At 45.0% G+C, this 14,741-nt stretch overlaps 1 protein-coding gene across 29 annotated transcripts in view; it reads right to left on the reverse strand.

Moving 5' to 3' along the window:
* SETD4 (SET domain containing 4) overlaps window positions 1-14,741 on the reverse strand; it is a 459,131-nt gene that overhangs the window by 239,749 nt on the left and 204,641 nt on the right. Inside the window, exons 18-19 of one of the 29 annotated variants that reach the window (XR_009502978.1) lie at window positions 5,075-5,202; window positions 3,178-3,350 (exon numbers count right to left, since the gene is read on the reverse strand). The exons of 27 other annotated variants lie outside the window; for them this stretch is intronic. The gene's annotated coding sequence lies outside the window, so the exon portion shown is untranslated. The remainder of the gene's footprint in view (window positions 1-3,177; window positions 3,351-5,074; window positions 5,203-14,741) is intronic. One more of the 29 variants, XR_009502983.1, reaches the window with a different exon arrangement.

Genomic DNA, 14,741 nt, shown 5'->3' on the forward strand with positions numbered 1-14,741 from the left:
ACGACGATTCACGATTCATTCATTAGCATGCTACTTACTATTCCACTGACAACTTTAATCATCTGGATGAGCAAAAACAATTGCCTTTCATTAATCCCTGCTGATAAATGGAAATATCTTTTAATGACCACCAGGATATCTGGAGCCATGCTTCCTGCTTTTTGTACCCAATGTTTCATTGTAATCAGTGCTCACACTTTGAACATTCCAATATGGTACAGCAATCTGAGAGGCAAGGCCATTTACAAGAAATGTCCATCTAATGCTCTACCTGAAGACAAGAGAGTTCTTCATCGTGGGACCCTATTCATCAAAGTTTAAGAATTTAGGTCTCCTTGATTAACAAAAACTTACCTCTGGGAAACTAAAAGCATCTTATTTAATAGAGCTGGCAAATCAGCACCGGGTTAACTGACATCCACAGTGCATGGGATCCATCCAAGGAACTTTTGTGGGTTTTACCTGAGCAGCCCAAGGAGTTCTCTTTTCAAGACTTGCATAAAGGTAGCAAGTGAATGACATCACCTGAAATGGACGCTCTTGGACGAGCTGACACCACATTTAACAGAAGCCTGAGAAATGCGGCAACTCAATCAGCTCAAATCGGCATGGCGGCCGAACATGATCTGCCAAGAATTCTCCCTCCTGGAGCTTGATAAAAGAATAAACGTCTAGAACCTCTGGGTCTTCAATTATTAAATGGAGCAACTTATGTAACCAAAGTCGAATAACCTCACAGGCTTGCTGACCACCCTTCGAGATAGAAACACCCAATAGTACAATCGGTGAAATTGATCTGGCTGGAAGGCTGGCAGAGGGAGAGAAGGAAGGGATCAGAATTTCAGGCCGCCTTCCACCCTTAATTACAGGAGAGAGCGGCTCATTCATGGCTTCCCGCCCTGAGGTTTCTAACTCTCCAGTCGCCTCTGCCCGCCTGCCGCCCCCCAGGGGAGGTTGTGTCCTTCTTTTCTTTCTTGTGTCAGATTTCGGGCTGACACGTGGTAATTGATTCCGTTGCTGGTTAGACGGGTGTTAAGTGGGAGGGATGAAGTTTCAGTGAAAACAAATAGCACTTCATGGGTTTGACCTTTCCTCTTTGGAGCTTTTGTTGTGGTCCGCTCTGGGATGTGCAGCTCAAAAACTGCGTGAGCCCGTCGTGTCTGTGTCTGCAGCTCCCCTGATTCACCTTCATCAGCTCCCAATGTGCCGATGACAGCTAGATTGTCTCAGTGTCGCTTCTGGCTTGATGACAGCCCAGCAGCAGGTGGAGGCTCCGAGAATTGGTGTCTGAGAGACAGCAATGGCCGAGCAGGGCCTGAGCCTTCTAGGATAGCATCCCCTTCATGGAAAAGACTTACATTCTGGAGATAAGAAGAAGAAACCTTTTAATGACAGTACACCTGATCCAAGGGCTGCTCCCAATCTGTGGCATAGTTTCAATGTTCGGCTCCATCCGCCAGAAGGAGGCATCAGCACTGAGTCAGGGAAATGCTGGGCTTTTCAGGGAAGAAAAAAGATAGACCCTGAAGGAGCTACAGGCCCCAGGCAACATGTACTGGCAGGAAACAGGTAAGGATGATGGTGCTGGACCCTCAGGCCTCCAGATCAGTTTATCAACAGGGGAACATTCTCCTGTCATACGAGATGCAATACCTGTATTAGTTTGCTTCTGCTGCCATAACAACGTACCACAGACTGGGTGGCTTAAACAGAAACTTATATTCTCACAGCCCTAAGAGGCCAGAAGACTGACCTCAAGGTGTCAGCAGCCTCTCTCCTTGGCTTGCAGATGACCATCTTCTCCCTGTGTCCTCACATGGTCTTCCCTCTGTGTGTGTCTGTGTCTTAATCTTCTCTTCTTTTAGGGACCCCCATCATATTGGATTAGGGCCCACCATAATGACTTCATTTAAACTTAGTTATCTCTTTAAAGCCCTCTCTGCAAACACAATCATATTCAGGGGTATTGGGGGTTAAGACATCAACATATGAATTTATGGGGGAACGCAATTCAGCTCATAACAACACCCTGACAAGAATTTCAAGAGGCGGTATTAGCATGCTGCTGAGGTGACTCTTGGAAGTTTGGAGCAAGTGATGGTCATACAAATGAGGTAGAAATGCCAGAAGTGCCATAATGAAGAGTGAAGGAAGAATCTAGCAGCTTCTTCCTTCCTTCCAGTGAAGGAAGAAGTAAGCAGCTAGAGTGACACATCATGTAAGTCCAGAAAACCCAGCAGATGCTGTTCCATGGAAAGGCCCAGAGGGTATTCCATTAACTAAAGCAACAAGGAGTGTGCCGGTAAGGACGCTGGTATCATCACTGAAAATCTCAGTGGGTACCATTCTCTGTAGGGCAAGACTGATGGTAGGAGACCCCATTACAGAAGTAGGTTCACTGGTAACCCTGGGGATGATAGGCTCCAAAATATTAGAGACCGGGCAGCTATGCTCAGCTATCAGATGCCAGATAGACAATTATACTACTGGGTGCCAAGGAGGGAGTGATCCTCTGGGGATCATCCAGGCATGGATAAGAGATGATTGTTAGAGAACAGCACCCCTAGAGGCCAGACAGAGCAGCCACCCAGGATACTGCTCAATCTATCCCATCAGAAGAATCAATGCTGGACAATCAGGATGTTGGGTGAGAGAACCCATCCCACAGTCCCTACCCCAGTCCCCAAATGTGTAATGGGAACAGACATACTTGATAGTTGAAAACGTCTAAACAGACAAGAGCTATCATAGCAAGGAAGGTTAAGAGGAAGCTTCTCAAACTGCCTCCTACCCCAGCCAAGTTAGTAAATAAAAAACAATGTCATGTCCTGGGGTGGGGAGAGGGGAAGGTTTGGATTTTAAAGCTTAGAACTACCCTTAAAGACCTACAGAATGCAGAGTGTGGTCCCTATCATATCGCCATTTAATTAATCAGTCTGGTCCCTGCAGAAACCATACGGGTCCTGGAGGATGGCCGACTCCCACAGACTTAAAGAAGCAGCAGCCCACAGCTGGCACTGAAGCTCCCTTGCCAGATAGTGTATCTTTACATAAACACAGGCTCAGGCACATGGCATGCAGCCTTTGATCTGGGGACTCTGTCCTTCTCATCCCTATCAAAAAGGAGGATCAGAGACAGTTCGAATTTGCTCAGAACAGACAACCATATTCACTTACAGTGTTGACCCAGGGCTGTGTTAACTCTCTCCTCTCTGCCATAATATAGTTTGAGGAGACCTGGACCAGCTGGGCATCCGCAGAACACCACGCTGGTGATGACATCATGTAAAGCAGAGCTGGTGAGTGAGAAGTGTCAAGAATGCTCAGGGCCTTTGTAAGTCAGACTCACGCTATAAAGAAAATGGGAAATAACCATCAGGGGCCACATCAATAAACTTTTTAAAGGTCTGGGGTCTGGGGCATGTCAGGATATCTCAGCCAAAGTAAAGAACAAATTATCGTATCCCACCCCTCAAACAAAAACAAAAACAAAAACAAAAATGCTGCAGCTCAAAACCCAGTGGGCTTTTTTACATTTTGGAGACACTAGTTCCACAGCTGGGAATATTGCTCACATCCATATAACAAGGGACAAAATGACAGCCAAGAGAGGGAGAGGCTCTGCAAAAGGTCCCAGCTGCAGAGCAAGTGGCCCTATGGCTTGAGCCTTGTGGCCCAGCAGACCCTATGGCGTTAGAAATATTGGTGATGGCAAAGGACACTTGTATGGAGTTTTCGGCAATCCACACTGGAAAAAATCACAACTAAGACACTTGGAGTTCTGGAGCAAGGCCATGTCAACCACATCAAATAACTACATAACATTAGAATAAACAGCTCCCAGCATGCTATTGGGCCCTGGAAGAGATGGGAATACCTGACCATGGGACACCAGGTAACCAATCATCCATGCTGAGCTGGGTTCCATCACACCCATAAACCCACATGGTTGGGCATGCCCAGCAGTAATCCATTGTGAGATGCAAGTGGTACATCCAGGGCATAAGCAAGTCATACTAGCAGGTATCCCAGACCCCCATGTTATTCACCATTGTTCCATCAGTGCCTCTCCTTAGCTCATACCTATAGCCACATGGAAAGTCCACTATGACCAACTGTTGGAGGAGGAAAAAGCCCACGCTTGATTTATGCATGAGTCAGCTGAATATGAAGGCACAAGCCAAACATAGCCAGTGGCTACAGAAACAGCTTCATTCAAGTGGTAGCCTTGACAGACAGTGGTTAGAGGAAATCATCCCAATGGTCAGAGCTTTGGCTGGCACACACTCTCATTAAAGGGGAATTGGAAATTGCCAGTGTACATTAGCTTCTTACACAGTGATTGGAGTTGGGTAGACAGCAACATCCCTGGGTAGTTTATCTCACTGGTCCCCAAATCTAGTTGAGCATCAGAACCACCTGTAAAGTTTTTAAAGAATATAGACGCCTAAGCCCACCTCAAAATTACTGAAATAAATGCCTCAGATATGGTACTAATAAATCTATATTTCATGTAAGATCCTTCAGTGATTCTAATACTGCTAGTCCTTGAGCTGGTATTTGGGAAACATTTGTCTAAGTAATTGGCAATGCCACAATGAAGAACAAAAATATTGACAATTAATGCAAACACACAACTAACCCTATTGTGATAATCATTTCACAACATATATGTGTATCAAATCATCACACTGTACACCTTAAACTTACACAGTGTTATGTGTCAATTATATCTCATTAAGTAGGAGGAAAAAAGAAAAAGAAATCAATTTTTTTTTAAAAGCAAGTACTTGTAAGACAATATGCTTTAATATATGTCAATTTTTTAATTCTCACGACCGCCCTCTGAGGTATGGTAACCCCATTTGGTAGGTGAGAACACTTATGTGACATGACTTACTCAAGGTCATATAGCAAGTGAAGGATGGAGGTAGTATTTGAACTTAGTCTGAGTCTAGAGTCCTTATGCTTAATCATGATGCTTAGTGGAAAAGGCAGTCCAGGAAAGAGAAGGGGGAAGAAAATTCTGTAATCCACAAGCACGTACAGTTTGTAGGGCTAATTTTGTATTTACCTTAAATGAAGACATATTGCTTTTCCAAATAGTTTGACTTCAATCTCCCTTCACAATAGCATGTGCACACCATCTAGTGGCTAGATAAGTCTGCTTGATGAGTAACTGCTCTGCGTTAGCAAGATCAGCTGAGAACAGAAAACTTGTCATTGAAATTTAGTAGATGCAAGTTTCCAATTCCAGAATGAATGAATTCCAATTCCAGAAGGATGAATTCTTTGACCTCCAGAAAAAGTTTTTAAAATACAGTAAGGATACAAAAATGAGAAAAGTTAATCAAAATGGGTGAAGTCAACAATAGCCACAGAAATGATGTCAGATCAGGTTTTGTTTTGTTTTGTTTTTTTAATGAAAATGCAATAGTAATAAAACATAAAAAGAAAAAAGCCATATGGCAAATCACTTTTAACTTTATATGCTTATAATGAACTTACTATATGCACACACTAAAAACTTTTCATGACCAGTCACTTTTTCCAGAACTTACCTTCGTTCAGCATCCTTTTCCTGTCCAGGTATTAAGATACCGTCCACTCCCACCTCTACTGCATGAGACTTCATGGCTACCCAACAGGATGAAAGGTGATGGAAGTTTAGAAACCCATGACTTGTCTTCTCCCTAATGTCTACGGGATTGATTTTCTCCCAAGATCTCTTAAACCCAGACAGACAGAAGCAAGGCAGCAAGGTACTGAACTTACACAATAGGAATCAGTTCGCTATGTGAGAAGCAGGTCCAGGAAGAAGGGCCATGAGCAGGAGATGATGTCAGGGCCCCAGGAGTCATCATCCAGGTCCAGAACCAGTGTAAAACAGTTGGAAGACAGAGGGGTAGCTCTGTGGGCGGAGTCTGGCCTACCCAGCCTCTGACAAGCTTTCTTTCCAGCACTCTGCAAGCATCAGGGTTCATCCCACAGCTTCTTTCATGCTCATACTCAACTTTAAATAGCTCTTCAGCAGGATTCATTTCAGGGACAAATATTCTCCTAATGTGAACCTCGAAAATATGATGTTAATTGAAAGAAGCCAGACACAAAGGGCGTATATTGTATGCTTCCATTGCTATGACATATGCGGCACAGGGGACTCCACAGAGATAGAAAGCAAATTGGTGGTTTCCAGGAGCTGGGGAGTCGGGGAGGAGTGGGGAGGAAGGAGGGAAAACTGCTTAATGGGTAAAGGATTTTACTTTGGAGTGACGAAAATGTTCTGGAACTCGATAGAAGGGCTCATTACACAACACTGTGAATGCACTAAATGCCACTGAATTTCTGAAATGGTTAATTTTATGTTATTTGAATTTTACCTTCTGTGGCCAATACCAGAAATACCACAAATAAAAAATTTTATCTTTTGTCTTAGGATTTTAGACCAGGGTGTTTTAAATTTTGAATATTTGGTGAGAGTTGTTTATAAGATTTAGTTAGAGACCTCAGGCCACCCTTTAAAGTGAGAAGGTTATCAGAGCCTTCTGTGTGAACAGGATTTAATAGTGAGAAGGGGGAGAAAAAAGATGCCACCTGGACTCCTGGGAAGGGAAAACAGAGCTCATTCTTAGCAGTGAAGTTGTTCTAAAAAGAAGCAAGAAAACAAGCTACTCCCACTGCAGATCTGCGCTTTGTAACAGGTTCTATGTTTAGATGGGTGGGGTAGAATTCCTGACAAGAATCAAGGAGGTTCTTGTCTCTGGGGAGTTCCCAGCTTCATGCTTCTAGGGCACAAGAAACCCGGAGCCTGGAAGAATCCAGCACCTCATCGGCAAAGCTTTCTCTCAAGAAGCATCAGAAGGCAATCAGCGATTGGCCAACAAGCACAAATTCCAAACACACACCCAGTTAATGAAAACCACACACACACAAACACACACAAACACACACAAACTAGAGATATTTTCTACCTGCCAGTGACAATCTGGAGCAGGAAAAGCAGATGGAAAATAGCCACAGGGGCTTTATTCTGAATATTCTACATCTAAGGGGGAATTGAGTTTCTCAAAAATAAAGACTTTCGGTTTACAAACATACTGTTTTTGCCAAAAGGAATTTTTTATTTTAGGTGCTTTGGGAAGACTTCAGAGTCCTCGGGTTTGGGGCCAAAGATGCCTGCATGTTGCAATCCTAAACCTTTGGCAGTGACAAAAACATGTTTGCAAGTGGAAAGTTTTCGGTGTGGGGTTTTTCGTGTTGTTTTGTTTGGGTGTGTATTTGCCTGCTTGGTGCCAAAGGATTTCCTCTGCATCTTCCCAGAACCAGGGAGCAGGCGTCAGCACTCCATTTGGGATGTTGGCCCCAAACCACCTGTACCCCCAACTTGTCCATCCTGTATGCCTTGAGGCAAGAAAAGCAGCCAAGAAGCTTAGGGTGCTACCCTTTTCCTGCCTTCAAGCCGAAACTGAAGGCTTGGATAGTCAGATGGGGGACCTGGAGGAGCTCCGTCTCCATCCCTGTGGGTTTCATGTGGGCTGAGTGGATTTCTGCATTGCAGGCTCTGATTAACCCAGTTTGTTCCTTATGTCTCACCGTAGCAGGACACATTTCTACTCTTTCCATCTTTCTGTGGCTACTACCTGTGCTGAGATAACAGTTTGATATATTAACTCTGGCTTTCTGTCTATTAAAACTGGGCAACCACATGGAGCAACTAAGCCCGTGCACCACAACTACTGAGCCTTCACTCTAGAGCCGTGAGCCACAACTACTGAAGCCCACGGGCCACAACTACTGAGCCTGCGTGCCTAGAGCCCATGCTCCGCAACAAGAGAAGCCACCACATGAGAAGCCCTCGCACCTCAACGAAGAGTAGCCCCTGCTCGCCGCAACTAGAGAAAAGCCTGCGTGCAGCAACGAAGACCCAACACAGCCAAAAATAAAATTAAATAAATAAAAATTTTTTTAAAAACCATAAAAAATAACCTAAAAAAAAACAAAAACAAAAACTGGGCAACCAGAGAAGACCAGTCCTGCAGAATGTAGAGACAAAAAGAATGCAACTTTCAGAGAACTCTACATCTTAACAGAGCAGGGACAATAGTCTTGAAAACCAAGTCTTTCGATGCCCAAGATTCGGGTACTTTGGAATTCACAAGCTAAGCCTAGTCCCTGGTATAAACTGCTACCGCGAGAACAAAGGAGGGTCCCAGTGTGCCACCCAGACGCTGGACAAGGGCAGAAGCAGGACTGAGAGTGACCAGACGCTGTAGAGAGCGCCAGAGTCAGAACCCCAGACTCATCTGTCACCAGTCCCCATCGGGGAGCTGAGAGACAACGGAGGCCCCACTCAGTCCTGTGGATATTCCAAAGAGCTCTGAGCTCAAGGGCCACCCTCCCAACGCTAGGCCTTGCCCAGGCTAGGATCCCCGCTGACAGCGGCTGCGCTTCGTCCATCGCCATCCGCCAAGATGCTCCTCCCACCTCTGTGTCTGGTGTGCGTCTAAGCACTTTGCACTCAGAAAACCCAAAACTGATGGCTGCAATCGTCCTCCTCTCCACCTCAGCCCTCTCCAACCCAGTCTCCTTCCCAACTGGCCTTTCATGATAAGTGCATCTTCTGAGTCACTCACATGAGATTCTTGGCATGGGCTCTGCTGTCTCCATCTCCCACCCCACCCCACCCCCAGCCACCCCGCCACCCCGCCACCCCCAGAGCTCATCTACTGCCAAATACCATGGATTCTACCTCCCTGGTGTCTTTTCCATCTGCCCATGGTTTTCATTACCATTGCCACCGCCTGATGCAGGAATCTCCTCCTATCTCAACAGAACCAATTTAGTATTCTCCTAAATAATACCTCCCTTGGGCTCTCCCACATGAATTCTTGTAAACTTCTGTACTGTTTCTACTCTGGCTCTTATTTCTCTATTCCTCTCTATTCCTCCTCCTTCTTTCTCATCTCCACCGCCACATTCTCCAGTGAGAATTCACCACCACTCCCATTCTCTGTGCCAGACAGACTACATTTTTCAGTGTCTCAAATACAGGGGTGATAGTCTCTCCCCTTAAATCCTGCATGAAAGCTGTTCTCTCTGCCCTTTTCTCCCGTCTAACTCCTAAGCATCTTTCAGATGTCACTTCCTCTAGGAAGGCCTGCCATGCTTTCAGCAACACATGGCAGGAACACTGATTCCCACTGGCAGAAACAGTAAGGAAATGTATTCACACATTTAACAGGAAACATGAAGGTAGGGTATGGGCTCATTGGTGTCATGCTGTCATCAACCACCCTGTTTCTTCCTTCTTGTTTCTTTGCCATCCCTAGCGTTGGCTTCATCTTTAGGCCAGTAGCACGATGTCTGCCACAGTTCTAGACACCACATCCAGACACACCAAAGTCCAGAGGAAAAGGGAGTTTTTCTTCCCATACTTTCTCTCAGGTGAGAAGGGACTTTTGCAGAAACATCCCCTCCTTCCCTGCCCCCCACCACTAGAACCTCCCTTACATTTCATTGGCCAGAATTAGTTCACATGTCCATCGCTCAGCTAATCACAGGTGAGGGGAGTGTCACTACTGGTGTTGCCTGTTGGACCACCTCTCACACCTGGATGTAGGGTCAGCTTCCCCAGAGGCGCATGACTGTGCTGAAGAGAGAGCAGACACCTGATCAGAACCCAGATTCCATGTGGAAAGAAGTAGGAAGCAAAGGCAATCAGCAGAGTTTACTCTTCTTCCCATTTGGTTCTATGTTCCTTTAGCAGCTGTCTTAGTCTATTCAGGTTGCTATAACAGAATACCACAGACATGGTGGCTTATAAACAAATACAGAACTTTATTTCTCACAGCTCTGAAAGGTGAGAAGTCCAAGATCAAGGCTCTGGCAGATTTGGTGTTGGTGTCTGGGGAGGTCCACTTCTTGGTTCACAGACAACTGTCTTCTACCTGTGTCCTCACACAATGGGAAGCGGTGGGGGGGGGGGGTCTCTGGCATCCTTTCAACAAGGACACTAATCCCATTCATGAGGGTTCCACCTTCATGACCTCATCTAACCCTAAATACCTCCCAAAGGCTCCACCTTCTAATACCATCATATTGGGAGTCAGGATTTCAACATATGAATTGGAGGGTGGAGGAGACAAAAACATTTAATACGTTGCATTCTACCCCTGGCCCCCCAAAACTCATGTTCTTCTCACATGCAAAATACATACATTCCATCCCAACAGTCCCCGAAGTCTTAACTCCTTCCAGCATCAACTCAAAAGTCTAAAGTCTCATCTAAACACCATCTAAATCAGATATGGGTGAGACTCGAGGTAGGATTCACTGAGGCAAATTCTCCTTCAGCTGTGAACCTGTGAAACCAGACAAGTTGTGTGCTTCCAAAATACAACAGTGGGAAAGGCATGGGGTAGACATTCCCATTCCAAGAGAAGAAATAAGCAAGAAGGAAGGAGTGTCAGGTCCCAGGAAAGTCCAGAACCTAGTGGAGAAACATTAAACCTTAAAGCTCGAGAATGATCCTCTTTGGCTCAATGCTCTGACCCCCAGGCTCACTAGGGTGGCAATGTCCTCTCCATGGCTGAGCAGGATGACCTCACAGCAGCTCTGTGCCTGGGTGCTGCCCCCATAGCTCTACAGCAATTGGCTCATCTTCCACCATCTCGAGAGCACTCACAAAGTTGAAAGTGAGCATACACCATCCTACCGCCATCTCTTCTCCTGGCCCCTCTTCTCTCCTCCACCTCTCCATGCTGAAATCTCATCTTTTAAAGCCCAACCACAATGTCCCATTCCAAAATGAGCCTTTTCTGACCAATCACACATAGTCGTCCGGCATTTTTAGAGTTATAACTTCTAATGACACCACAGAGCACCCCATATCATAGTCTTTTGAATATGTGACTTCTTTGAAGCTCCTGAATAGCAAAGCTGATGTGACTTACCTTTGTACTCCCTCTGGAACCCGACCCCGTGCTCCGCACATACTGGGTGTGCTATAAAAGGTCATGAGTGGGTACGGGGGAACACTCAACTTAGGGTCTGTGCTCAAGTATTCTCGTCTAAGCTCAGCTGCACATCTACCATGCAAACTGGGGCAAGCCATTGGGCCTCCCCAAAATAAAATGAGGCTCTCTGGATCAGATGTCTCAAAACCCCATAGAGTTCTGTATTTGTTTCCTAAGGCTGCAGCTGCCACAAATTGCCCCAAAACTAGGTAATTTAAAACAGAAATCTATTCTCTCCTGATTCCAGAGGCCAGAAGCTGAAAATCAAAATGTCAGCAGATGTGGCTCTTTCTTGGAGGCTCTGAGGAAGAATCTTTTCCATGCCTCTCTCCTAAATGCTGGTGGTTGCCAGCACCCCTGGGTGTTCCTTCACTTGTAGCTGCATCACTTTAATCTCTGCCTCCATCTTTATATGGCCTTCATCCCTCTGTGTGTCTCTGTGTCTCAAAACTCCTACTCCTTTCTCTTATAAGGACAACAGCCATTGAATTTAAGGCTCAGCCTAAATTCAGGATGGTCTCATCCTACCATCCATAACTTGACATCTGCAAAGACTCTATTTCCAGATAAGGCTCCATTCACAGTATAAGGCTTAAACGTTTCTTTGGTGGGGGGGGCGGGCACAATTCTACCCATTACAAGCTCTAACACTGCTGAGTTCTGTTAGTTATTCAAGGACCACTGAAGGCTGAAATATTTCCTTCTTTTTTAAAAAATTGCCTGCAGATACATATTGTGGATCATTCAACCACTCTTCATTTGAAGGTTGAGAATTTTTTTTAATTTTTCTTTTCATTTCCTAAAATACAGGCAATGAGTCAGTCTCCAAATTTCAGATGCTGATCCTCTGCACTATAGATCATTTGTTTTGGCTTCTGGTATCAATCCACAGCCTAGAGGTCCCCAATAGCACCATCTCAAGGGTGTGTATTGGTCGCAGCTGACTTTTCCCTTCCCAGTGCCTTAAAATCCCTGACAATGATGGCAAGAACCCTTGGAAGAATCACAGGGAGGACCCTGTGTTAAGTGAGCCCCTGGCTTGTTTCAAGAGAAGCAGATCAGTCTCACGGGGCCATAAGAGACCAGCAACACCACCGTAGCCCTGGACATCACACAGAGTGTCCCCACCACATACAAGACAAGTGCCATTTTTGAACTGCATTTGCAGTGGGGAAAGGTCCTGATGCTTCTATCAAGTTGCACCAAATAATGCCACTGATGGATGAGGTGGCTCCAAACAAAAGGCAATCATTTTCCTTTCTTGCATTTTCTCTGCAGGCTTCATGGCTGGCAAACCAATCCTATAGAACCGAACCCTCTGAGACGGAGCTCCACCCAGAGAACAAGGCTGAGTTGTGTGCCGGGCTTACGTTATGTCTATTTTAAAAGTTGACTTTGGCAGGTGTGTGGACCACTCACACAATATATCTACTCCCAGAAAAGATAAGGGGGAAAAAAATCAAACACTGAATTTTCTTTAAATTCTCACTTGGAAGCGAACAGCTTGGCCTTAAAAAGGGGAGTATAATCCTTGTTTCAATGATGATGAACTAGTTGGAACAAATTATAAAGAAAATATTGGAGCTATAAATAATGCATTTTTAAAGAATCTGTGTGCTAAAGTATCTCCTGAGAGGCAAATTCTAAAGAATGTTAATCTCCAGATTATATTCTCTCTGAGGCCATGTTTTTCCAGAACTCTTGGAACGTGTCTAAGTAATGAAATAAACTCAACAATCTTTTTAAGAGTTCACTGTTAAAAGATACTAGGAGCAAACAGATGATTGTAGACTCATGGTTGTACCTTCGGGTAAAGGAAAATGAGAAGAGCTCTAAATCATCCAAGATGAAGAAGTCCCACAGCCAGACATGCTCTGGTTCAAATAATCAGGAATGTTTCAATCCAATGCCAACTTTCTCCCTTACAATAATGAATGGATAAAAAGGGTACATTCAAAAGGGATCTTCACCACCTTTCTGGTTTCTACCTCTGTCCTACCTCAAAAGACTCCTTAAACACCACCCCCCAGAACCTCCTTTTCTTACACCCTAGAACAAAACAACAAAAATAAACTTTATAAAAGTTTATAAAACATAATCTTACAAAACCTGTTATTGAGGCGCAACAATATATTTTTAAACTAATAACGTGAATTTTTCCATGCTGAAGAGTTGTATAATTGGGTCACCAAATATAAAAAGACACAGCTGTAATAGAAAACATTTCAGAAAAGGAAATTCATACTTCAAAAGCCCTGACTAATCATAAAGTGATGCAAATTTGAAAGGAAATACTTAGATTATATTTTTACCCAGCTGAGCAGTCAGATGTTTGGAAATGCCCTGGATTTTTCTAAATATTTCCTCCTGTTAACAGCAAAACAGCTCAGATGCTCCAGAAACAAAGGACACACTTTCAAACCTTTATTCTGTGTATTTTTCTTAATTACAGCTGCTCCATTCCAGTTGCAATAAGAGGTCTAATTGTAAAGGCTTTAAAGCTAAGATGTTTACCCGGAGCTGCCAAACAGAGTTATTTTTATGAAAAATACTAAGAAGTGCAAGTCTGGGAATACACACAGAGCTTCAAATGAGAGGCTGGAAAAAGAAGGAGGTGATGAAGGACTTAGCACATTTTCAGTTTGTTTCTCTTACAACCTGTGAGAGAACCCAGACAGTCCATGGGCTCCAGGAGAAAACCCAAGATGGCTGCCGTCCAGGGAGTTTGGCAAAACCCCGGGCAAGGAGAGGCTGTGGTGAGCTGGGCTCCCGGACGGGAAGGTGGTGACAGCTGCAGCTGAGCTGCATGGCCTGTGAGCCCAGAGGACAAGCTCTGGCAACTGCCTGAGCAGTGCCCTGTGGCCTTTTCTTCAAAAGTGAAGATGGAGGCATCTGGTCAACCACAGGTGAGGTGGCACTGCAGGGTGAAGCTGTAAACTGTCAACTCAGCCAACCCTAATGAGGACCAGACACCCAGAAGCATTTGCAGAGTTGGCGGGGCGGGAGTGAGAAGTAGGGTTCGCTTGTCTCAAACCACCACCGGCTAAGCAGGCCTGCACAGCGAGGGCAGAGGGAGACAACGTCCCCTGGACTCTCTGGGCTAAAGGCAGAATTGAAAAGCAGATTCAAAACAGGCTCTGGGGGGCTTGTGCCAGATTCGTGCCTGGGTGACTGCCTGGCCCTTTCCCCAAAATAGCACGCAGAACCTGTGAGAAATATGCTCTGGCCCCTTTTAGACCCCGACCCTGAGGACATGAGGGTGGGAACCAGAGGAGTAACATTTGTTCAAAATCCTCATCACCACTTCCTGGCATCAGTTCTCTGGCTCACAGCCTGTCCCTAAGAAATGGGGAAAAAAACAGCTCCCAGCAGTGAAACCTGGAGAGTTCTGCCCTGGACAACCTGGGACCCACTGAGGCCAGGCCCACTGGGGATGGCGCACGCAGGGGAGTTTTCTACAGAAAACTTGAGTTGAGTTCAACCAGAAGGCTTAACTTTCTAAAGATTTCATGGTCAGCTCTTTCGAGGGTAAAGATTTGTTTTTAAGATTGTTAAACCTGGCCCTCTTAAATTACAAGTTAGGTCAATAAATAAAATGTTCCAGTCAAGTCTGCAACTTAATTTTCCACAGTGGTCTCGTGACCTACCGGAAGAACTTAAGAACGTATTTGTTTTATTTCTTTGGGATGGAGGAGAGGGGACCTGTAACCACAGTAAGCCATGTGA

Source organism: Balaenoptera ricei, chromosome 4 (assembly GCF_028023285.1).
Source record: "Balaenoptera ricei isolate mBalRic1 chromosome 4, mBalRic1.hap2, whole genome shotgun sequence".
Classification (NCBI taxonomy): Eukaryota; Metazoa; Chordata; class Mammalia; order Artiodactyla; family Balaenopteridae; genus Balaenoptera; species Balaenoptera ricei.